The 26,641-nt window shown below is 33.8% G+C and overlaps 1 protein-coding gene and 1 non-coding gene across 3 annotated transcripts in view; one reads left to right on the top strand and one right to left on the bottom strand.

The window, feature by feature from the left end:
* The window catches only part of Pcdh7 (protocadherin 7), a 423,691-nt gene that overhangs the window by 34,066 nt on the left and 362,984 nt on the right, over window positions 1–26,641 (bottom strand). The gene's annotated exons all lie outside the window — the stretch shown is intronic.
* On the top strand, window positions 6,366–6,471 carry LOC150055896 (U6 spliceosomal RNA). Its single transcript, XR_016537529.1, has one exon. It is a non-coding gene; the product is annotated as a U6 spliceosomal RNA (small nuclear RNA).

Genomic DNA, 26,641 nt, shown 5'->3' on the forward strand with positions numbered 1-26,641 from the left:
AATAATCCAGCAACTTGCTCAACTTATGTGCTAGGAAGTGGTCTGCATTGGATTTCAATTCAGTTTCCAGTCTATAACATTCTCACACTTGAGTTAAGAAATACGTGAGTAAAAGAAAACAGCATGTAAAAGATGCGAGTGCTAGGGGATATTTTATGCTAATTTCTATGAATTGAGGTAGGGTTGAGAAGTTACCTTTTCTTCTTATTTTCAGGGATTCTACAATAAGGAACTACCCATGTTCTTGGAGGGTGTCATAATCTATCTCTGTACTTGAAATGTTATGACATTCATTCTTCCTTTTTTATTATGATGGAGGCTATGTTCACATATAAAATTTAGAACAGAAATCAACCATATTATTTAAGGCAGTAAGTTACAGAAATATTAACCTTTTCTTTGCATTCCTATTTAAAACTGCCAATTACAAAGCACATTTTACATTACCTAGAAAATACATAAATACTCCACCTTTACAGTGGAGTTTCTCTAGACTATGTGTACTTCATGTATTAAGGACCAAAATTTTATGAACTCAAAGAATATTGAACTAGAAAACAACCTCCATTGTGGTTTACCTACGTTGATTCTACAATATTGTTCATTGAAGACTCACAATACATATTCGGTTGATTATTAGAGAGTTACAGTCATTGTAACTTCCAAAGTATCATGCCACATTTGCTACATTAATATAAACTTGACCTTTAAACGTTGTAAGTTAGCTAATAGTGTTCCATGTTTTATGATTTCTTCTTATATTCAAAGCCATGATGTGCTTTGATAAAATAATGAATTTTCTTTCAACAAAATCTATTACAGTATATAGAATATATCAAACTAGCTATAAATCCTCCTGTTTAATCAGTATACCCCTTATTTTATATCAATTGAAACTTCATGCCTCTTAATTTCCATAATTGAAATGGTAAAACATTTGCATATAGTTTTAAGGAAGAGTGACAATGCATAAACATTGTCAGCATATCATGCATGCAATCAACAAGGTTTGAGAATCTACCAGATATTTGGTGAACTATTTCTTCTCTTCCCCACTAAGTAGCCTTGGTGAATATTCCATCTGTGTTTCTTGTTAAAATTTCCAAGCATGATAAACTTCAATAGGAGTAGGGACCTGCTAATTGAAGTTAATCTTGGTCATACATAAATACTTGACATTGGTTTTCTTAGCAGTTAGATTCTAAGTAATCAATGGTAAATGATTAGTTTCTAAAGGTTGTTGGCATTAGATTGTGAATGTTAAGTATGGGCTATCAGAGTTGTTGGTGTTTGAACAATGCATCTACAAATACAACTGAACTTTTAATGCTTTTGACTAGGTTTTTTTTTTTAAGTTTTAGTTCTAAACTAAAATCAGTATCTACTTTTCATGGCTGTTCTGAGTAGTCAATGAAAGAAATAATAAATAAAAGTACTCAGCACAGGTATCTAGTCATGTTTTGAGTATTTAATTTTTTTAAGTGCCAGAATTACAAATGTTCAGTTCTTCAAAAATGATTTTTAAATCACTGTACAATGGAGTTACTATTTATAAGAGCAATTAATGGATATAATTGTTCAATTGATCTTTTAATTTTTTTGAATTTAATTTATTTATTTATTTTTGCCAGTCGTGGGGCTTGAGCTCAAGGGCCTGAGTACTGTCCTTGGACTTTTCTCAAGGCTAGAGCTCTACCACTTGAGCCACAGCACCACTTCCAGCTTTTTTCTATGTATGTGGTACCGAGGAATTGAACCCGGGCATTTGTGCATGCTAGGCAAACACTCTACCACTAGGCCAAACTCCCGGCCCTCACTTCTGATCTTTAAGAAGGACTACATACTTTTTTTAAAAATACAAGTCAATTTGGTAACCTCTCACGAGACCAAGATATATTTGTAACAGAATCCCCTTGTGATAGGGACATAAAAATAAATGTATGAGTTCATCAATATGTGGCACAGTATTAAATGTGCTTGAGAACAAGTAGTGTTTGAGAACAAGTCTGAGCTGGACTGGCAGGATAGAATTGTCCTGTTATCTCTTGCAACAAAAGACAAAAGAAAGTGTCCAGCCAAGATCAGCAAATCTACCCCTAAATAACCCCAAGTGTACTGGTAGGGTAGAATGAGTTCCACCAAAAACATTTCATTTTGGCACAAATATATAGAATCACTCAACCAACAATAACTGCTTATCATGGTAAGGCATTGTGTCTGAAGACATTTGTGGCATGGCTGAAAGTCTTGTCTTCTCAGACTGCCGTTTCTCCTCCAAAACCTATATGAACATAAGGTACAATACACAGTTGCTAAAATTAATATGTCAACTGCTAGTTATTCATACACTGTATCTACAAATGATTATTCATCATACTCTGTACTTGCTAAACTTTTTATGTACATTATCTCACTTAATTTCAGCACTAAAATACAATAATGATGTGTGATCTCTCAAGCTGTGAAGAAGATGCCTATGGAGTTATGAAATCAACTGTCATTTCTACTTACAGAACTTAAATCGAGGAGAAGGAAAACCACATGGTCCACAGTGAACCATGGAATTTACAGTTAGATCAGAGGCTTAACGTTTAGTAGATACTCTATAAGTTTATAATTTATTGTATACCCGATAGCATCACCTAGTATAATAGTAGCACTATTTTAAGATACAGTAGTTCATATCAGATAGACTATATTTTTATAAATAATTTTTTCAAATTACCTAAAATTTACATTTATCTTAAAAATGCTTACTAAGGTTATGTATGCTTATAATCCCAGATATTTGGGAAGTTAAAGCTAATGTAGAGGCCAACCTCATGACACAATAAGATGTTCCAATCTCAAATAAATAAATTTAGTTCTTAGTAGTATAGGACTTAGGAATGCTTAGGAATTTCAACTAATAAACACAACCATAGTTTACTTTATGTAGATAGTTTTAAAATAAGGTTCTAGTTTGGCTGATCCGAATGATATACAAGTTTTTCTATTTTATAATTTCTTTGGAAATTTAACACACTATAAAATGAAACACATATTTTGCACTTGAAGACTGTTCTTCAAATGTTAGTTCATTTTATTAGAAAAAAAGAGTTGAATTTTTTTTTGTTTGGATTGTCCCTTCATTGAATAACAACTACTAATCAAAATTCTTTGTTAGTCAAGCTCTTATTTGCAAACATATTTTACTGGCATTTTATTGTGAATTCAATTAAATGCTCATAAACAACTAAATTCCTGTGACAAAGGTAACTCCACGCCCATTTTTAATTCTGTATTCACTAACCTAGAAAAGAAGGGAAGTCTTTTATTTTACGGAAGTTAAAATGATCATTTTTTTCCACTAGATCAGAATCCACACATTTCTCTCAACCAAGAACAGTGAACATTTTTAGTTATATATTTATACATATATTGATATGAAATTCGTTACCCTAAAGCCCCAAGTAAAATGGAAGCAAAGAAAAAAAAGATTAGAAGCTCAGTGCAGAAGCCGAAGTCAGCGGTACCTGACTCCGAGGGCTATTACAGTGACATCTCTTATCATTTTGACTGATGTCCTGTTTCCATCTCAGAAGAAAAGAACATTTTCGTTCCCCTGTCAGCTGTGCAAGCTAAAGCAGGCAGGAGATTGCTTTGGACTCATTCTAATTATCAAAACTGCTTTCTCACTCTCATTACATGTCTTTGGTCTTTGTGCTGAATTACATTGCTTCAGCGTTTTTTCTTCTTTTTTTTAATGACAGTTAGTGTGCCTTGTATCTCATATACACCCTTCCCTTCTTCATTGTGAGAAATAGAAAAAAGCAAAGGAAAAATGCACTCTTATCACCATTTAGCTTTCAATTTACATTCTGTCATCCATATATTCTTGTCATTATTTGTAGATTTCAGTGATTAGTTATAAAAAAAACCTGTCTGTGTAATTTTATCAGTGAGATACACTACTCTGAGGATCTATGGAGATTGTAGATAAGTTAAACTTCTAAAAGGATTGAAGGAAAAATGACTTGAGGACTAAAAAACATTTTAAAAGGAAATCTTGAAAGTCAATGTGACATTTATGTACTATAAGTAGATATTTGTATCAGAAATTACACATAAGATGAATTATTGGGAAGGGCTGAGATGAGCACCTTTCATTAAACACCTCAATCTGTGGACTAAAATCTAGGATGAAATCTCTGCTCATTCATCAAGCACACCGCATGCCCTTACTCATGACAGAACTCATAGTAAATTGGTTGTATTTAGTAGTCAGTAGGAAATGTCTAAATAAGATCCCGTCTACATACCTGTGACCATTTGACTCATGGTTTATTTTTTGTTTATTTTTAATTTTCTGATAACTAATGTGAAACCAAGAAGTATGGATAATAATGACGAAAAGGAGCATAACATTCATATTTCTGCTACTTTTAGCCCAGAACCCAATCAAGAAATGGTTCTTCTATCTCAAAGAGTCGCATACAAAACCTCTTTCTGATCTCAGAAGACACAGGGAAATCTTTATGATACTCAGAGAAAGCCATGCATATGTAGAAAGGACAGCTATTCTATTGGTAATATGCATTGATAAATAACACATTGACGAGACCCCAGGAAAGAATAGATTCTCTGTCAGAGCACGTAAATGATTCTGTATCTTCAGTCAAATTTCATGCAATTGTAGACACAAATTTTGAATACTTTTTTGTAAGTAGTATTCTCAAAACACTAAATATCAACAGGAAGCTTGACTTAACATACTCAAGGTTTTTGTTTTGTTTCTATTTGAAATTCACACTATATCCATGCTGTGTATGATTCAAAAATTACATTCTGGTTCATAAACTCACAATATAGAGAAATCTAGAAAATTGGGTCCTAAGGAGGAACTATAGTTAGAGAGCATTTCATCTTTGTTCCCACAAATATACACATATAAGTGTACCTAGCACTTCTTCGGGTATCTCCCTAACTTGCACACAAGCAAAACTTAAAAATAGGTAGCCTTGATTATGGCATGTATCTATTCTGTATGATTTTAACTGGAATATTGTTGTCATCATTACTGTGAATTAGACTGTAAGATACAACTGCTTTTAAAGTTTTGTTTCACATAACTTGGGTTAATGGTCTTGCATTAACACTGTTCTTTACTTACACAATGAGAAGTTAGAGAAATGTGGCAACTCCTCAGAGAGAATGCAACACCACAATTCTAACATTTTGGACTAGATATTTTCAACAGGTAACTTTCTTCCCAATTCTACTTGATATATAAAAGCAAGTGCCATGTCTGAGTTCAATATTAGACAGTGGCCCATTTTATAACGTTCAAAGGAAATCTTGAAGGAAGTCACATGCACATCGTCAGGTTTCCTGAAATAATGCTGATACCTTCATATCCAATAGCTTGTTCCACCCTTTCACCACACATCCCTGCCAAATCTTTCCAATCCAGCTTCACACACAAGTCTGACTTCTTTCTAGGGTTGGCGCTCTTCTTGTTTGAGCTGGCACTAATCGATCACTATGCTCATACTTCAGCTGTTCCAGCAGCAGCTAACCAGGCAGCCACAACAAACACAACGCTGGCAGTTTCTAATGCGTGTCTCTGCCTGAAATTCAGATGCTGTTTTCAAAGCGTTTACATGTAGACCACGTCGCATTCAGAAAGCTCAGTGTGAGGATTTTAAACAGAAAGCTAGCTTATTAACCACACAGCCCTGCAAATTAAATCATTATCATCTAGTCAGTTACTCAAAATAGTTGAGATAACAGAGTGCATGGGAATGTATTTAATACACGAAAAGTAACTTTGTCCTGGAAAAGGACCATTTTGTAATGAATGATAATAGTCTAGCAGAAGGCACTAAGCACTGGTTAAGTACTGTATCATGTACCTACAAGAAGAGATTCATTTCTTCCTGATGTAAAATTACAGAAAGTCAAAGAAGGAAAAAAAGATGTGCAAGGAACTATACGCTTCCCCCCGATTTGTTATGAATCAACCAAGCAAACAATAGAACTTAATATTATTACACAACAACTTAGCAATAGAGTTACAGTCCTTAGTGCAATATTCTACGTGACCAAAAACTGACAGAGTTGGCACTTGTATAGTGAAGCACCATTTCTCACTACAAAACACAATGTCAAAGTACACATTCACAAAGAAATACACCATAGCAACCCACGTTTGAGGTAAGAATGTTCCTTGAGAAACTGGCCTTTAAGATAGACTTTGCAATGAATGTTGTTTTGCTCATCAGGGAATGGAGTAGGCTTAGAACAACCATTTTCCATGAAGAGAGTGAAGAAAAGATGAAGTCAAAAGTTCAAGGCACACACTACAAAATTAAGAAAATAAAAGAAGACTTATCTTAGGCAGCATGTATTCTAAAATTAGGATGATACAGAGAAGAGGAGCAGGGCCCCGTACTAGGAGGATATGCAATTCTGGAAGCATCCCACATATTTTTACGTAGGTTCCCTCATTTATGGTAGAGTGTATCTATAAATCCTAAGTAAATTCTTGGGGCAGTATGCAAGTTGCTACACATGAATTAACGGAAAGATACTAAACTCTATGGAGAGTTTAAGTAATATTAACTTTTAGAAAGATTAACAAAATCAATACCATTACATAGGCATATTCATAGATAGACAAGGAGAGTGGGGTAGATGAATGAAACGGCAGGGGAAGGGGAGAGAATGCAGTAGAGAATTCACTACATATATCACAAAAATAAGGAAAATAAGGGCAGGGGTGGTCGGCTGATGAGGGGTGAGCATGTTGAAGGGGTGACACTGATCAAGATGCATTATTATTCATGAACTGCTTTGTTATATGGAACCCCAGTTGTACAACTACTTAAAGAAAAAATAAATAAATATGAAAAGAGAACAGTCTCAGGCAAAAAAGGAGAAAGATGTTTATATAGACATAAATAATATTCATACAGAAGAATCTATGATTTGTCTTAAAACAGAGAAAATAAGGGAAGGGGGAGGAAGGGACCTCTGATGGGTTAGAAAGCCGAAAGGGGAGACAATGATGAAATACATTCCAATCCTAAACTTCCTAATTAAATGGAAACCCTTCTTTACAGCTGCTTAAAGATAATTAAAAATAAGTAAATGAACAAGAAGAGCACAAGTAAATGCGTGGAGTTCTGGAATGGCATTGAATACTCAGGTTCCATAAATTACTCCTGAATGAACAATCCAGTATACATGGGAGTGATAAGGTTAATTAAAAACAAATAATCATATTTAGTACTATTCCTAGAAATGTCAAAATGGTGAATAACTGAACTTGTAAATAAGTGGAGGTGATGAAAACTACTTTCACAGAAACATTTTTACTGGAGAGAGGACAATGGATTGGAAGAGACAAAAGGATACTTTAGTAATACAGGTAAGAGAGCTGTCGCAGGTCAGCCAGAGAGAAGCAAAGAGACTGAAGAGAGAGAGACTTTTAATGTCAATAATTGATAGAGTATAAAGGAGAACAAGGCCAGTTCAAAGTTTCTACATCAAACAGTTTTGTGAAATGAGCTTGCATAGTATATACCTAGTTAAAACTAAATCATTGGGGCCGGGAGTTTGGCCTAGTGGTAGAGTGCTTGCCTAGCATGCATAAAGACCCAGGTTTGATTCCTCAATACCACATACTTAGGAAAGCTGGATGTGTGCTGTAGTAGAACACTAGCCTTGAGAAAACCCAAGGACAGTGCTCATGCCCTGAGTTCAAGCCCAGGTCTGGAAAACAAACAAACAACAACAACAAAAAAAAAACCTACATTGTTTTCCAAAATTTTAAACATAGCAAATAAATAAAATAGCTCTCCTGCAAAATTGTAGAAATAATACACTGAATTATCAGAAAGCATAAGTATAAAATGATATGACATCTTCCAAAGTAATTACCAAGCAGAAAGGACACTGGAATGGCAGTTTGTCACATATTATAAGAAGACCTCTATAAATACTAGATGTCAAATAGTATTGTAGACATTGCATTTTTCTCTATCTGCCACTTGAGTATTATAATGTAAGCATCAGATTAAAGGCAAAATACAGTTTATCTCCAACATTAACAATCATTTGATGATGTTACATGTATATGTTCCATTTTCTTTTAATCACAGTTCCATAAAACAGAGACTACTTAAATCTTATGCTGAATATAAATTATAGTTCCACAAGAAAATCTATTTTTACTTCCAATATATAAAATCCAAATTAGCATCAAAAATGACTATTCCATGTTCATATAATGTACACAGGTACCCACACATGTGTCTTTGTACCATGATTCCTGACTGACATATTGATGTAACTTTTTAAACACTTTCCTTGTGTGTAGAAATGCTATTCCTACTTGCTGCACTATCACAGCAAATCTACAACCTGCACATTGATAGCCCCAGGAAAGCAGATTCTCCCCCACACACTTGGAAACTGATAAAGCATTTCATTTCTAAAAGTTGTCCTTGACTTGTCTTGGAGTGAGACTAGTGACACTATGATTTCAGATTCATGATATTTATATTAGACAGGGAGTAAAACAAAGGATTATATTATTTCAAAAGTGGCTGTGTTTGGAGGCTGCCAGACAGAGCAAATCCCATTTAAAATAACTGTTCTAAGAAATGATGTCTATTGCTGGAATTCTCAGCATCTTATTCCATTTTAAATAACTTTCTGTTACTGGCAGATATGAAAACATTAATAAGGCTTGAAGAAATCCTCCACATGGGTAATATTTAAGTCATTAGGGTCAGAGCCATGTGAGGTTTTTCATGCATAAAGTGATGAGATTGTTAAGGCAATGTATTCCTACCATGTCATTTCATTTGTAATAGCGAATTATTCTTGATTCACCCATATTTTTACCACAACAGTATACAAATGAAACACACACACTAGATTATCATACATACATATATATATGTACATATGTATATATGTATATATATGCCTTTGAATTGCTTAATGTGAACTGAAATATGTTGTATTAAAAAAAACAAGTGTCTTCAATGTATCTCTGCAGTGTGGTAGATTTTAAAATATTTCACTTTTTAAAGAAAGCTGTAAAGGTCAGTGCTTATTCTGCTAAGATTTGGTTTTGCATATACGGAAGTAACAGTCCAGTGTGCACATATTGTTAAGAATCTAAGCAATGGCAGAGAATATTAGGCTTTCTAGAACACCTGCACAAATAAGGCTTAAGACACTTGGACTTAGACAAGACAAACGTTAATTGTCCTTTTTTTTGTTGTTGTTTGCTATAGGCATGCATATAGCATGAGCATGGAAAAAGCCTGTTTCAAAGTGTCCCGCAGACCTCTTCCAAATCTTATCACTAAAATATGGGATTCTCTGAGTTATATGTACAGATGTAATTTTAAATGATGCATAGAATAAGCTCACCAAGGATAATTTTTTCTTTAAAAAGTATCAGGTTAGAAACAGCAGTTCAAAATCAAGTACATAATTAAATACGTATGATGGATTTTACTGAGTGCTTAATGCATGTAAAATTTCCTTTGACAATTCAAATTTAAACTCATTTTAGTTCTTATAAATCTTGCAAGAGTATAATTGACTTAACATTTTTCCCCAAACAGCTAATACATTACTTTCATTTCTATCTGAATTTTCATACAAATGAGAATAAGACATGGAAAAAAGCTACCTGGTAATAATCAACAGAGAAACACCTTGGAAAATGAACTGCACATTTTTTTCTCTCCCGTGTAGTCTTTTATATAAGTGTTTGGTGCATTTGAATATGATTCATTACAAGTAACATAGCAAATAGGCTAAAATTAATTTTAGAGTTGCAAATATTCTGATAGTAATCAGCAGAGGGTGCTTTGGGAAAAAAATTAACAATTTTTTTCTCTGGAGATTATAAATCCAATTTTCTACATGCCAAAGATATAAGTAAATGCATGTGCAGAATGATCTAGATGAAAGTGCATTTTTCTATAACTAAGTATAAGCCCAGTTCCTTTTTCCTGATTCGTTTGCAGATTGTCCAGAAAATTGGACTTGACTGGAAAAACACTAGAAAGGAAGCCAGGAGATCTGAGGACCAGTTCTGTTACCACGCCATAAAGTTGGATGAATTCTAGTAATTAGTGAGACCACTACAGAAACAAGAATTCTAGTATTCTATTCCTAGCTTCAGTTCCTAACATAACCAGCAAAAAGTAAGCTGTAGATTATCTATTTTATAGATATATGTGAGTATGCACACATGTGTTTTAGGGCAAAAGCTTTTTATCATGTAAGAAGGGCTAAGTAACTTTAGTACTAGTAATTGTATTTTATCAGAAAGGATCATGCTTAAACTTTAGACATCACCTGGATTTACTACCTACAATTCTATACAACAGCACATTTCTCCTAAAGTTCTTCATCTCATCCAGGGCTTACTGAAATGCTCTGCCTTTAAGAAATACCTGCCTTTCATTCACATGATTGTTCAATACTGATTCTAACACTCCCTCCAAATGAATTTCAGTTACCCTTGCTTCCTTATAGCACTTCTGTATTTCTACTAATCTACCTAATTCATAAACCATGTCTTGAAAATTACCAACTATGACATTTGATCTTAAACCTCGGGCTTTTTCTGAGCTAAAAGAAATTTAGTATTACTCAATGTAGGTTTCAGCAACATTTGCACGCATGTGCATTGGTGTGAGGTCACTATATGAAGTGGTTAAGTAACACATTCTCAGGTATGTTGAAAAGGAGCACACGCAATCAGATTTCCTTCAGTCTCTGCCTTTCTCCCTGACCCTTTCCTTAACCCCTTTCTCTTGCTTACCTACTCTTTTGTTTCCTATCTTCCTTCCTTACTGTCTTCCTTCTTTTCTTCCTCCTTTTCATACTTACATCCTTCCAGCAAATGTTTACTTTGCTCCTCTATGTTATTGGTGCAGGATCAAAAACTGCTAATGTAAAATGAACCTTCACAGTGTTATCACACTAGAAGGAGAAATGTTCATAGAGCCATATCATTCATATTTTCATTTGTCAATTAGTAAGGTGGATAACTCATGGAGTAAGAAACCAAAGCCCATATGTCATTTACTAGTGGTTTAGTGTTAAGGACAGTCCTTATCTTTTTGCACATGAGAAGTAATAACAGCATCCTTGTAACTCATGTTTCAGTAAAAATTAAACAGCAATGTATCACAATTTCCAGACTTGCGAGCAAAAACTAAAGTTTGTATGATATAGTCTTATGGATATATTTGAGTAGATGTATATCTGTGGGTTTTTGAAAGAAAAATATTTGATCCCTTACATATCACTTTCCTTGCCATGTATATTGTACAAAGAAGAAATTATATAAATATTTTAAAATTTGATGTGTATCACAAATATACCTGTCCATGTTGGTTCCTTGGCATTTTTTCTGAGTGTACAATCTGTCTCTCTGGCCAGAGCAAACAATATTAGGCAAAGCTTTCTAAAAAAATATGTTGCATACATAAGACAAATCCACTATACCCAAAAGGCTGATTGACCTAAACTCAGACCCATAGTGTAAAAACTTGGTAGACAGGTATGTATTTCTTTTTCCATTGGAGGAACACACACACTCATTCTCTCTTTGTACATACACATATTTGAACAACCTAAAAAGAAAACATATATAATGTAAGCATATATATACACATATGTATTTATATATATATATCTACAACACATATAAAACATATATTACATAACTATAACATAACATATATAAGTTGCTACATATATAACATATATATGCACATGTAGCACACATAACATACACATATATAACATATATGTAACATGATTGTAACAGATATTATTGATAAAATAGAAAGGAATTTATTAATATTTTCATAGTGACCAATTATGGACTTTTATAGAAAGTAATGTATGGGCTTTTGGGGGAAAGTTAACTTATATTTAGTAAACTGAATAACAAATATTCTTCAAGTAAAAGTCAATGCACAGAATTTAACCACTTCAATTACTCGTTTGCTCATGTAGACAAATATCTAAGGTTTAAATATGTCTCCAGTTACATTGGAGTAGTTTTTCTTTCTTTAAATGTCAATATTATATATACAATATATCAGATAACAAGGAGAAATACTGTAATAATATGAGATAACCAAGAGACAGCAAAAGAGATAAGAGATAACATAGTACATCAAGGACAACAATCACTCCTTATGTGGCTTTTGTTTCTATATCCTGGAGGTCCTTACATTTAGTGTCATACTATATGGCCTTATATATCTACGTTTTTCTCTATTGTAAATCTCTGCTAGTAGAGCCCAAGGTTTCTACTGATTATGACAAATGAGGGAAATCATTAAGCCTATGTTCCTTTGAGTCTGGCTTACTTCACTTAATATGATTTTTTCCAAGTCTTGCCATTTCCCTGCAAATGGGATGATACCATTCTTTCTGACAGCAGTACACAATTCCATTTTACATCAATACCACATCTTGTTGATCCACTCATCAACTGAGGGGCATCTGGGTTGGTTCCATATCTTTGCTATGGTAAATAGTGCTGCAATGAACATCATTGTGCTAGTGGCTTTAGTATGTCCTTCTTTCTGGACGATTGGGTAAATGAAGGGAAAGCCGGATGGGGACCAAGAAATGAGAAAGGGTATCACTGTGAAGTAATGCACCTTCCATCTGGTGAATATAATGTAAGCCTTCTATTAATTACAATAAAAATACATGAAAAAAATAAATGTCAATATCAACCTGAGAACATGAAAGTCGATTGCTACGAAACTACAAACTAATTTTTACAGTCACAAAGTTGTTTTTTTTAAACTGTGAGTAGAATTACTTCAACCTTCTAAAACTATAAATTCCACAAGCTCATTGTATGCCACAAAAAGATATTCTAATTTTGCTACCCTTTAATTTAATGGAAAGAATCTACTTTTGCCTAGTATTTTCAGACAAGGTGAAAAGGAGACTTTTCTTTAGTACCTTTTTAAATCTCTAAATTGCTTCCTTTATTTGCCTTTCCTTCTGAGCCAATAACCTTTGTTTCTATTTTCATGTAAGCTTGACCACATATTCTTCTATATTGGAAAGATGACAAATCTTGAGGAGGAAAGCAAATGCAAAATAAATTACCTTTGTATGTAAACTCCATTTCAGAATCCAGAAAATATACCAGCTAACTTCCCAATCTTCTCATAGTAAAAGAGAATTTTATATACTATGAAAAGGAAGTATTGTATGCCAGGTGCAGGCAGCTCATGCCTGTTATCCTAGCTACCCAGGCGCTGAGATCTGAGGATTGTGGTTCAAAGCCAGACCAGGCACGAAAATCCATGAGTCTCTAAATCACCAATTAACCACCAGAAAACCGGAAGTGGCGCTGTGGCACCAGTGCTGGAGCTCTAACCTTGAGCTCAAGAGCTCAGAGACAGGGCCTAGTCCCAGAGTTCAATCCCCCAGAGCGATCAAAAGAAAAAAGAAAAAGAAAATTGCCACAACTTTTACTGGAAAATTTGCTTGTGTTATGTTGTAAGAAAAGTTATACTATGCAATATATCAAGGGATTGAATTACTGGTAGGGTTTACCAATACATGTCAACTTCCTCTGGGAATTTATTTGTTTACGAAAGCAACAACATCCTGATGGTCAACTGGAAAACACCATTCCTAATGATATCAGAAAAAAAAAAATCAGTATTTTAACATTTAGAAAAACACTAAACAAATCAACAAAAAGAAGTTCCCTAAATACTATATCGAAATAATATCTTATTGACTTTTGCTATTTTGTAGGCATCGCTTCCTCCCTTCTGGATAATCTCTCTTGAATCACTCCATTTCCTTGCCTTGCTGTAGCAATGTAGCAATGTGTTGTCCTCTGTCAAAAGCTGGCTTTTCTTTGTCCTCTAAACAAACAAACCGACTTCACCTCTTTAAAATAAACACTGCCATAGTTGGAATGTTTTATCAAAGTTTATGTTTGAAACAATTCCATGTATGAAAGTGATAAGGAATGAGACTTTAAGAGACAACCATATCATGGGAACTCTTTATGAATGGCATGAAAGTGTCTCAAGTGGGTCTTTACAAAGGAAAGGTGTAGCCCTTACTGCTACCTGTGGTTTTATCTTTGTCCCTGCATGGAGAGAATATAGCAAGAAGGACCTCACCTGGTACTTTTTCCTCAATCTTTGACTGCCCAACATCTAAAACTCTGAACCAATATATTATAAATAGTAACACATTTATAATAAATTGTAAATAATTCATTATGAATAATCAGATTTCTACATTTTGTTATAGCACCCTGAGACAGACTATAACAGATATCTCTCTGAAAGTCACATTTAATTAAAATAGAGAGATGAGAGAGAGTGACGGAAGAGGTGACCTTGTACTCATAAATCGATACGTCTGTGCAACTACTTGAAGATAATTGAAAACAATAAATAATATTGTTGCATTACTAAAATGAGACCTGTAGAAAGGACACTGAGAGCAGTTATTTCAGAAGATAATATAAATATCAATGTCTCATAAGAAGTGGCGGAGAATGGGTCTGGTAAGTGAGTTGATTCTCAGTAGTAGCAAATTGGTTCTAACTCCCCACCTCAGCAAGTATCTCTCTGTAGCTACTTCCATTCTCTTTTTTTTTTTTTTTGTCCTTAATCATACTCTGATTCAGTACTCCTGGGTCAAAGTGATAGTGGCATGGAAGGAACCACTAGACCAAAGAATTATACTTTAAAATAGGTACAAAATCTACCATGGGACCAATTCCTATAACCACAATTAATAGCCTAAAATAAAAGCAACGGAAATGGCACCAGAGCTATGTAATGCTAAGGTTTCCACTATTTAAAAAATGACCTCTCTTCTAGATCTATAATTCAGTTCTTTATTACATCTTTGGCTTTCCTATAGGCCAAGGTCTTTTTGGTTTTGAAGATATATAGTCAGATCTTCTATTTGACTTTGCTCACTTTTAAGTTACATGTTTACCAAAAAAGATGATCAGCTTGACCATCAATATTGAAATGAAAGGATCCCATATTTTCAAATTACAGAGGGATTATGTGGTAAATTGTCAGGCAATGCTAACTCTCAAATTTGAAATAAAGCATCTGCAAAAGACTAACGTTTGGGAAGATACAGATCATAAAAGTGAACCTGAATGTTTATTAGGATTTCACAGGACATGTGTTCTGGCAGAAAGCAGTGCTTTGGAAGAGGAGTCTTCAGCCAAGACATACATTCGTTTTTATTTTGTTTACATGTTTACTATCTGTGGTATGTGGATAAAGTGCAGGAGTTTTGCTGAAGTCCTCTCCAGATCCATTTGCCTCTAAGGGATGCTGTGAAGCTGTGCTTAGCTTCACTGTTCAATGAGCCTTGCTGATTTGCTTCTGTTTATCAGATCTTCTTTCTCTTATCTCAGTATGACCTGCCTATGATTCTTCAGGATAAATGAAATCATTCCCTGTACCAAGAAAATCCAGATTCCTCCTCATAATCCGTTGTGAGGGGTTTTCTTTCTTGAAATCCTGTTTTGCCCATTATGGAGCCTTTCACTGATGGAGCTAGTAGGATTTTGTTTTCTTTTTGGCAATTGTAATTTGCTAGGGTTTTCTCCCATTCATTATTTCACTCAATCTTTCTTAGGATATTAGAGTCAAGGAATATTATCACTGTTCTGAGACTCTGGAAATCCAGATGATAGTGAGGAATTTATGTCCTCAAAAATGTAAGACAATTACTTAATGATTCCAGTTATCAGCACATGATTCTCTCAAACGGCTCCACCACAGACTTATAAGCAGGCTGCTATTGAGGGAAGAAGTAATTCTTTAACTTTCATTGATGCTTTCTGAATGGCTCAAAAACCTTATGTACCCAAGGTTAATATGACTAAGTTGGTTACAGAAGGAACTCAAAGTGATTAATAATGTAGCAGAAATAATGTAGCGTCTGTATCATACTTGTTTTTCTTTAAAAAAAAAAAGTGGTATTTGAGTTTTAAGTTAAAAGATTTCCTTTCCAACTAAATGTGTATAGCTACATATATGCACATGGAGATGTTTATCCCTTGTAATTTCACTTCAGAAATTTCCAAAGCAATCTGTATAAGACAAATGTACTCCTTTTGCTGCTCAGAAAATTTCTAGTTCCTTCTAATACTCTAGCAACTCACAAAATGGTCTCAGAGAAGTGTGATTTTAAGGTTTTGAAGGAAAACATGAAGAGGAAAGAAGCCTGTAAGTCCTTTTTCTACCAAATGCCATCATTGTACATTGTTTTATAAACAAGGTCTGTGTCTTTGCACACTCGTGTGTGTGTGAGTGTGTGTGTGTGTGTGTGTGTGTGTGTGTGTGTGTTTTGCTGGTCCTAGGACCTGAACTAATAGCATGGGTTCTGTCCCCTAGTTTTTGTGCTCAAAGCTAGCAATCAATCATTGAACTGTAGTTCCAGTCATAGGTTTTTTTTGGACAGTTTATTGGAAATAAAATTCTCACCTGCTTCCCCGTCTAAGCTGGCTTTAAAGAATAAGAATCTGTTCTCAGTCTTCTGAGTAGCTAGCATTAAAGGCCTGATCCACCAGTGCTTGGATTAGAATTAATCTTTTGATTATACTGACACTGATACCCCCATAAAATGTTAACAAAATGTGTGGGATATAAATAAGTGTCCTTGGTAATTTTATTGCAGGAGACTCAAAAAATAATTTCTTGTGGTTTACAACATAAATGGTCCCATTCTCTTTGAAAATCAGGTAGTTTGTGGGACATAAGAATTCAGCATCCAAGTACCTGTCACTGGAAAAATAAATTCCCTGCTGCACAATATATTTGGACAGTTAGATGCAAAATCTTAATAGAGAAATGGAACAGATTCACTGATCTATTGTATGTGTGTGTGTGTCTGTCTGTGTGTCTCTCCCTCAAAAGCACATACATATGCACACATACATGCATATATGAAATGGAACAATACTTTTCTTCCCTATAAAAACAAAATTAGGTTAATAGAACTGGACTATTCTTTAGTAGAAAAATGAAAGTTGCTTTTAAACATTATTCTTCAGACACAGGAACACAGAAAAAACGAAGAAAGAAAGTGAGAAGGAAGGAAGAGAGCAAGGGAGGAAGGGAGAGAGAAAGGAAGGAAGGAAGGAAGGAAGGAAGGAAGGAAGGAAGGAAGGAAAGAAAGAAAGAAAGAAAGAAAGAAAGAAAGAAAGAAAGAAAGAAAGAAAGAAGAGAAAGCATGATGTTATGGGACCTGTTTGCAAAGTTATTATTTTAAGTGGCCAGATAATTTGATATGAGAAAATGGTCAGTGGAAGTCACATTGAAAATCTTGGTAATTCATCAGTTCTTTACCAAACTAGTTTTAAAGTAAGTTTGAATAATTAAATTTTCCCAGATTGCACCAGAAGTTCCAGGATTAACTGCAATTCCTGAGACTATATAGAGATTTGTGGGCAAAAATGTGATTCAGAGCAAATGTATAATTTGCTAGTGAGCAGGTCTTTAACCTCATTATATTCACAAAGCACCTCATAACCTCAAGTCAGTTAAGAATCACTTGTCTGCACGTTCTCGAAAGCCCATTTCATGGTAACAGTTTACAATTTTACAACAAATTTTCTTAAAGAAATATAGCCAGTTCTCTCTGGAGAGCAGACATATTATCACAGAGTAGATATGAGCTTATGTTTGTAGTTTGTACTAATTCCATGTTTTCCCATTTTCCAATGTAATTCCTACCAGATATTTTACATGTCATTGATTGTTTCACCTTAGAGCAAAGATGACTATTTAGGAAGTCTTTACTTTGTTTTTATATGAGCGAGCTAATGTTATTTTTTAAACATACAGAAATGTACACTTATACACATTCTTTTCTATTCATAAATAAACATGATAAAACCAGGCCTTTCTGAGAACATGGAATTAGGTATTTCGTCTTAAAGAAAAAAATGTGCAGAAAATTTGATCTTGTTTGGGGGAAGTAACAGCAGCTGTATCATGAGAGTGATTACTAAAAAAACCGCTGGAATGGAATTTTGTAACATTCCAGATGAGCCTGATTATTCCTTCATACTTCAAATATCATAAATGCTCTAATTTTTCATTTCGTTTAATCATGTGTTTATCTCCATTCTCCAATCATATACATCTAGGAACTCAATCTAAATTTCTAAGTTCTAATATTCAATTACATGGAAACTTTATTCAAAATTTGTAAGCAGGATGAGAATTATGTATTAGATATTATAGTTTTATTGGGTAAACTTGTCCCATAATAACTGAGAGATTGAATAGGAATCATACTTAAATATAGTTTCTTTAATGTAAAGCACCTTCTTACAAAATCTAATTCATTTTACTAGAATAGGATGTTTCATTCAAAATTCTATCCACTGATAATCTACTACATACCAAAGATTGAGAAACAAATATGAATTTGCATGCCAATGGGAGAACATATTTTTCCATATGTAACTTTTCCTTATGTCTTAATCTCTCAGGAATGAATTGGTTCTTATCCACTTAAAAATCAATATTTTGTAATTTTAAAATATATTAAATGCCTTTAAATGACCAGAAAAATTGACATCTATAACATGTAAAGAAAGGTCATGAATATATTTAAAATTCATTTTTCAGGTAAGATATGTATGTATGCTAAACTGTACCCCTTAATTATACACTCATCTATGCCTTTTATCATCTCTGTTGATCATCCAATCTCTTTAGATCATGTAGTCAATGAAGAAATTTTGTTATTTTCTGCAGTCAGTTATAAAACATTACCAAGCTCAATAAGTTTCCTTAGATTTTACTAAAAAGAGAGGAAGAATATAACTTGAAAATTATTCAGGAAATGGAAATTTGAATAGGAACTGATTTAGGAATAATATCTAATTATTACCTCACTTACATATTCATTCTATCAAGACGAATTCTTGATAATGACACTATCAAGTATAATACATAAATAATTTCAAATTCTAAGCGTTTTCTGTTCTTTGAGATTTTGTTACACCTTAAGGTTTGGAAAAGTATAAAATGGGCCTTCCTAACACTTTTCATAGATACAGGATAAAGAGATAATCCTTAAACATTAATCAGTACCTTCAGAACAGAATAAAAGTAAGAATAGATATAATATGCTTCTAATCAATTTTGTGAACTTCAGTGATTAACAAATAATCTTTATCAAGTAAAGCAAAAGTCAGTATTGTTTCAGAGGAAGAAAATCATGCTTGCTCTTTACAGATTTATTTACATTTTAATGTAACTGTACTTCCCCCAGTATTTGTTAATATTTCTATTAAAGTGAGGTTATGAGGTCTCACTAGAGAAACAACATATTTTCTTTTTTAGCCAAGCCTTTCTGAATGACTCTTACCCTTTTCCTCTCTCTCCATATCCCACTTTTTCCCGCTTTCTCTGCTGTCTCTTCCTTATTAGGTCCATTTGGCATGTGCATGATGACCGGAATGAGCTATAAACTCCTGAAAGGCAGTGTTCATAATCTGCTGACTTGGAATGTAGCCAGCGATATCAAAGGAGAAGGGGTAATGACTTGTGCTTTGCATATGCACACAACATCTGAGTCAGGTTTTTCTTAATCTCATCTTTAAAGGTAATTATTAGGTCAAATTGAATTTGACAAGCAGCTCAGAAAATCTGACTAAGTTATCGGGGACCTGAAAAAGAAAATTAGCTCACTTTACTCAACAGAAATGTATGAAAGCTAAACTGCTAAGCTCATTAACATAATTGTTTTTTAGGATCTTTCTTCATTGTAAGATTCTGATAGTTAGTTGATGGTTCTCTGAATATAATGTTACTTCTCCATTAGCTAAAATTACTATCAAAGAGCATCATTAAGTAGAATTATGGGGAAAATGGAAATTGTTATAGGGAGCTTTTATAAATGGCTTCAAAGATTCTTAAGAAAGAAATTATATCTAAATATGTCACTATTCTAAATTTGGCCTTAACATTCTATACTTAAGAGTTGAATAATGTAAAAACACAGCTATGATTTAAGCAATTTCTCCTATTTTATACATAGCACTCAATAAAACTCCTATTGGTACTGAGATTAACTTACAATCTTACTGACTCCATAATCACAGAGTGCCAGGAAAAGTAAAAGAAGAGAAAAAATCTTGGCAATTTTAGTTTTAGTAAAGTGGCCCTCCCCAAATCATACTTAAACTGTTATATGCTTTTTCTGTTTTTATTATGTTATTTTTTTCTGTTCCTAGAACACATTATATGATGTTCCTATAAACCAAAACACTTTATAGTTTACAATGTAAAAATAGTGCTTTGAACACATAGTCCAATTATATCTACTGGTGTCATTTAGCAAACTTTTGCCTCCAACACAATGTCACTGCTCTGTGGACATTTCCATGCGAGAGGTGACGAATGACAAGGGATTCATTTATCTAAAGCAAACAAGAGTGCTCTTAGCTGTTTTCTGACTGAGTCACAATTATAAGATAACATGTCTGAGATAGATCGAAAATGTAATGCCAAAACACCATATTAGGTGATAAAGAGAGAATACGTAGAGTGTCAGATATTTTGGGTGTTACACCTGATATGCCTTATCATGAATCCAAAGTAGCTCTTGGAGCATAAAACTATACTATAATCTTTTCATTAAGAGCACCTAAAATACTTGATATTTTCACTATAATTTTCTAGGTATGCAATACATTATGATTAGTTATTTTTAGACACCTACTAAAGACATTATTACAATAATTCTATGTTTGAATGTGCTTATTTTTCTTTAAAAAGTATGTATTTCACCTATATATTGTATAAACATTTATTTATTCATTTGATTTATGGAAGGGAAGGGGGGAAAACAAGATAATTGTGAGGGATGGGGGAGGGAAACAGGGACAAAAACATGAAAAGGGACATCAGTGTGTGGGAAGTAATGCACCTACTACCTGACAAATATAACTGTAAACTCCTATATACATTACCCCAACTATTTAAAAAAGTGTGTATTTCAAGGATGTTGGCTGTCAGGCTCTATGTCACATTATTCATAAGATGTCCTTTTTAGTGCTGATTTTAGTAGTTGCCACTGGTATATCTAACATGTAATTTTACTAGTAGTAATTACAATACTATTAAAAAGATTATTCACTCATGCTTCTTTTTAAGACACTAAAGGAAGCCACGTACAGGTATAATGAAAAGCAAAACTTTATGTCATGTATTAGACACAAAGGAAAAGCTAAAATTAAGCAATTAGTCTTTCTTTACGTGGTTGTTTCATTAATCTGAGTTCTCCCAAGTTACTCTAAATTCTGTTGATAGACTTATTATCAAGAGCCCTTAAACTCATATGCATCTCTTGTAGCAAAATGCTGTAACTAGATCTCTTTGAGAACAAGACAATAACCTAAACATCATGCTATCAAAGCATGGGAGACAATCTTATGAGGAATATCTATATTAAAGAACACCATGGCTCTTTGAAAGTACAATAAAGGGTCTGGGAGTAAAGGACTCTCCCAGTAAAGGACAGGGAGAAAGAATTTTAATGAGTTACCTTTGATTTGACCTCTAAAAATCTTTCCTTTAGTATGCTTACTTTAAAACAGCTAGAGATTCAAACTGCCATCTCCTTTTTTAGCACCAGAATCAAAACAAATGTCATTCATTTATAGAAAGTCCATGACAGTGTGACTTGCACTAAGACAAACCTACTCCATATAAATAATAATTGATGATGTACTATTGTCAATCAGCAATGCTCTATGAAAGTATGTAAATGGTCACAATAATAAAGAAAAAGGTGCTGGCAAGTAATTAAGTGAAAAAGAAGGTCATTATGATGAGTTTTGAGTTTGTCTACTTCATATTGGTCTCTTGCTTTCCTAAACATGTGCAGTAAGAAAAACCAGAGTCCCTTCTTTAACATGTGAACATCCGGTGTTACCTCTCCCACAGTGTCACTCTTGCTCTTCCCACTTGCCATCTTCTACTTCTCATTAACATAGGGCATTTGCATGCCAATACTGCTTCCTTTAAAAAATGCGCAGACTTATTCTAGGAAAAGCATTTACAAAATAGAATGAGAAAATAACAGATTTTTCTAATACAAATCCAAATGCAAGTACATATAATTCTGAGTTTTTCCTTGGGGGTGAGTATTAATCATCAATCTGTGTGTGTGTGTGTGTGTGTGTGTGTGTGTGTGTGTGTGTGTCCCCACAGAATATCTCACAGCCATCATTCTATTATCTTTATAAAACATAATGAGCAACAGGAAACACAGGGCATTCTGAGAATGAATAAAGATTCAGATACCACACAAGGCAAAAAAGAAAAAGAAAATTTTGATCTACACATGGCTAGTAGTTGACATACTGATTTAGAAATTATTTGAACAGTGTGACTATCTGCTGTACATGCCTTTAATATTTACTACCACCTTATGATCCATGCCATGTAATTAAATGCACTCTGCACAAGCAGTAAGGGAGTTCGCACCCCAAATTCCATGAACAGTTATTTGCCTCTCTCTCGCTTGGTGTTTTCTGCAACCCTGTTGTGATTTTGTTTCCAGAAAGATTTCTCTCCTTGTTGTTTGGGGAAATGTATCTATAATGTCTCAATCCAAGAATTTCATACTCAACAGATGGTATTCTTGGCTTTGCATTCAGTGTAGTTTCTCCGAGCAGAATCAAGTGCTTAATACTGTTTGTTCTCTGCCAATCATCTCTTCACATGCAAGTGAAGTTAGATCAGATAAGCATGTATTATTCTTATGCTTTCACTTAAACCTTTCTGAAACTTTTATCTTTGTGGAGTATGAAATGTGAAGACACATATGCTACTGTAGAATCCTGACTTAAGAGAGGTATCAAATAATATGCCAATGTGTGCAAATATAAAATATACACACCTTTATGTGTGTATATATATGTCTGTATATATACATATATGTATACACATATATTAGAAAGGTTGAATCTTTCTTAAGCTGGAATTTTCTCTGTATTATTATTTTCTGCACCCTCTCTGCAGTACATATCGACTCCTCAAATCTTGTAAATCAAAATGAAGTACTATTGTGCATGATAATGTATTTAGCATGAAGCATCTTTTTAGACTACAAATTTCAGCATGCATAGATTATAGAAAAACTATGATTGAAGGCATTCCTTATTTATTAGTTGAAGATCACTGAATGGTATGGGAAGGATTGTTATAAAGAAAATCTGTAGCAATAATTACACTATATTATATCACAAACTAATGGCTATCACACTTCAACAGATCTTTTCTGATGAGGTCAAAGCTATTATTTTTGAACTTTCTTTAAGTTGTCATACAAAGGAGTTTCCATTTAACAAAGATGCATTTAACCCAATGCATCTTGACCAGTTACACTTTCAATCTTCTCATGCATTCTTCTCTATCTCCCTTCTCCTTCTTCTTAAGTTTGTAGGAATATATGGAATTGATTTCATTCTCCCTGTTCTACTTTTCATTTGTCTATAGCCTTTTCCTTTATCCCACCCCATCCCCTTTTAAGTCCCCACTTAGTATTGTTGTTTTTATAGAACTTTGACTTTTCCTCTTTAAAGAATTACATTATGGGGCCGGGAGTTTGGCCAAGTGGTAGAGTGCTTGCCTAGCATGCATGAAGACCCAGGTTTGATTCCTCGGTACCACATATGTAGCACAAAAAAGCCAGAAGTGTTGCTGTGGCTCAAGTGGTAGAGTCCTAGACCTGAGAAAATCCAGGGACAGTGTTCAGGCCCTGAGCCCAAGCCCAGGACTGGCAAAAAAAAAAAAAAAATTACATTATTTGTGTTCTTCCTTGAATTGCCCATTATTTAGCTAAACATTCCTATTCCCTTGCATACCACCCAATGTATTTGCTTATAAATTTTTAAGTGAATTCTAGTTGTCTTATGAATTGAACAGTTTAGATACTTCAGTGATTTCAGTTCTTGTGTGTATAGATAATAGATGTGCATTGAGCTACTACATGGGCACAATAGTGTATATGCATACACATTTACACTCAATGAAAAAGCACATTTTAAATATAAAAACTGTGGACATCATTAAAATACCTTGGAAATACTGTATATTGGGAATTGGGCTTTCTCATTTAATTTCTTTCTTTCTTTCTTGTTTTGTTTTGTTTAGTTTTTTGGTGGGTCATGAGGCTTGAACTTGGCCTGGGTGCTGTCCCTGAGCTCTTCAGCTCAAGTTTACCTCTGTACCCTCGAGCCAAGTCCCACTTCCCATTTTCTAGAGGTTAATTGGAGATAAAATAGTCTCCAATTATCAATAGTTTTCCTCATTTATAATAATCAGTACACATCTAGGACTCTTCTAGCAGAGGATTACAATAGCGCAAAACAGATATATAAGGTCATGTAGGAAGAGACTAAATGAAAGGGTCTTTAGGATATGGAAACAAGAGTTTTATCTTGAGAGACTGTTGTTCTTAGTGTACTGTGTTATTTCTCTTCTCCTTTGTTGTCCTTTGGTTAATCTCACAGTCTTACTATATCTGACTTGGTTACCTAGTATATTGTATATACATTTATTTGTTTATTTGAAAAAGGTAAGGGAAGGAGGGAAAACAAGATGATTGGAAGGGGGTGCAGGGAGGGAAATGGGAACAAAAACATAAGAAAGGGTACCAATGTGTGAGAAGTGATGCACTCACTATCTGGCAAACATAACTCTAACCCCCATATACATTACCTCGATAAAAAATAAAATAAAAAAGAGTCTCATGTTCTTTTGTTCTCCAGCTAGCTTTGAACCTTGATCCTCAGATCTCAGCCTTCTGAGTAGTTAGGATTACAGGCATGAGCCACTGCGCCCGGCTTCTCATTTAATTTCTTAAAACCAATAAAATAGCACTGCTTTTCTTGCTTTCTATACAGATCCGTAGAGAGAAAAAGACAAATAGAGGGATAGAGTAGTCAAGACAGTACAGATTACATATGAAGCTGGAAGTCGAACATCATTCATTTTCTGGCTTGTCTAACAAGTTTTTATAAGGCTTCTCTGTTCAAACAAAACAAAGCCAAGAGTGAACTGAACTAACACATTCAAAGACCATTCCTTTATTGGTAAAGTCCACTATTTTTCTTTTTTAATTGACTTGCTTACTTCCTGGCATTCTTTTAATAGTATTTTCCTTTTATACAATAAATCTGCCAATAGCAGATTTGACCTGGTCATTTGTAGAAAAAAATCTGAGATTTCTGGGAGAAGACTAGAAGGTATGCTATAAACAAACCAACAAATGTGTAGGATGTCACAATATATTTTCAAATGACTGTTAACTTTAGCCACTGCAAATTTATGATACCAGTGTTACATTTGCTAATCACTTGCAGAATGAGAGAAGTTAAAAAAATATCCTGCACTTGTATTATAATTTATCTCTAATAAAATTCAATGGAGATACTTTTAAAATAATTTCCCATTTCAATCTATTAGTGCAGGGGAAGTAAATTACTGTCCCTGTAAGTGAACCTATCATATATTTTCTAGTCTTTAAGTGTTTCCATGCAATCTGTCCAAATATTCATTATAAGCAATCAAATGTAGCTTTCCAAATGCAATTAGTATTTCATCAGCTTATAATGTAGATATCTCAGATTTATTCTAGAGAAAACCATTCCAGGAAGTCTGTACAATATTTCTTATCAATGTACACATGAAATTACTAGGTAGTTTGTATTTTTTTTTGAGTATGGAAAAATATCAGTATTTTTGAACACAGGCTAAATAGCAAAAATAATGCCCAGAATACTTGATAATAATAAATGATTGTAGATTTTTCATATTTCTTGTGAATTTCCATTTAGGATTTTTAGAAAAGCATATTTATGGGGTATTCATGGGGTGGTATGCATTTCCTGTTATTTGAATACTCTGGGGAGGAGCGTGTTATGAGTGAAATCTGCTGTACTGATTCCCTCTGTTTTACTTAATACACATTGCCACACTTTGACAGATCTGATGTATTTGAGGAGGTCAAGGCCTTGGAAGTTCAGTTCCCTACAGCTCCATGCTAAGAAATGAGCCTATTGAAGTCAGGTTACAGAGCTCAGAGAGGTATTGAAGTTTCCATCCCTAATCCTGCTGCAACATTTATACCGTCACGGGATGTCTTTTGAATGTCAAAATTAAGAACATAATCTTTTAAATTTTGGCTCAATACAAAAAGAAATAAAATTCTTATTTTTTTTTAGAAATATAGAAAATAGGATATGATTTGTATCACTGGCAAGGCTCAAAGGAGACCTGGTCTTGAAAACAAAAACATCAGATAACACCCAATAAAAATAATAAGGGCATGCTTAAAATAAATAAATAAATTCTTAAAATTGATAGCAAACTCTTGTTTGTGTCTATGAAAAAGCTAGCACAACGTAAAGAATAGTTTGTCAGTATTGATTAAATATTGTGATTTTAACTTTTGCTGAAAATGGAAATCAAACTGAACTTTGCTAATGTCATTGTTTCTTAACAGTATCTTGCTTTTGTTTTTTGTTTTTGTTTTTGTTTTTTATTTTTATTTTTTG

Source organism: Megascapheus bottae, chromosome 13, assembly GCF_031878675.1.
Source record: "Megascapheus bottae isolate mThoBot1 chromosome 13, mThoBot2.hap1, whole genome shotgun sequence".
NCBI lineage: Eukaryota > Metazoa > Chordata > Mammalia > Rodentia > Geomyidae > Megascapheus > Megascapheus bottae.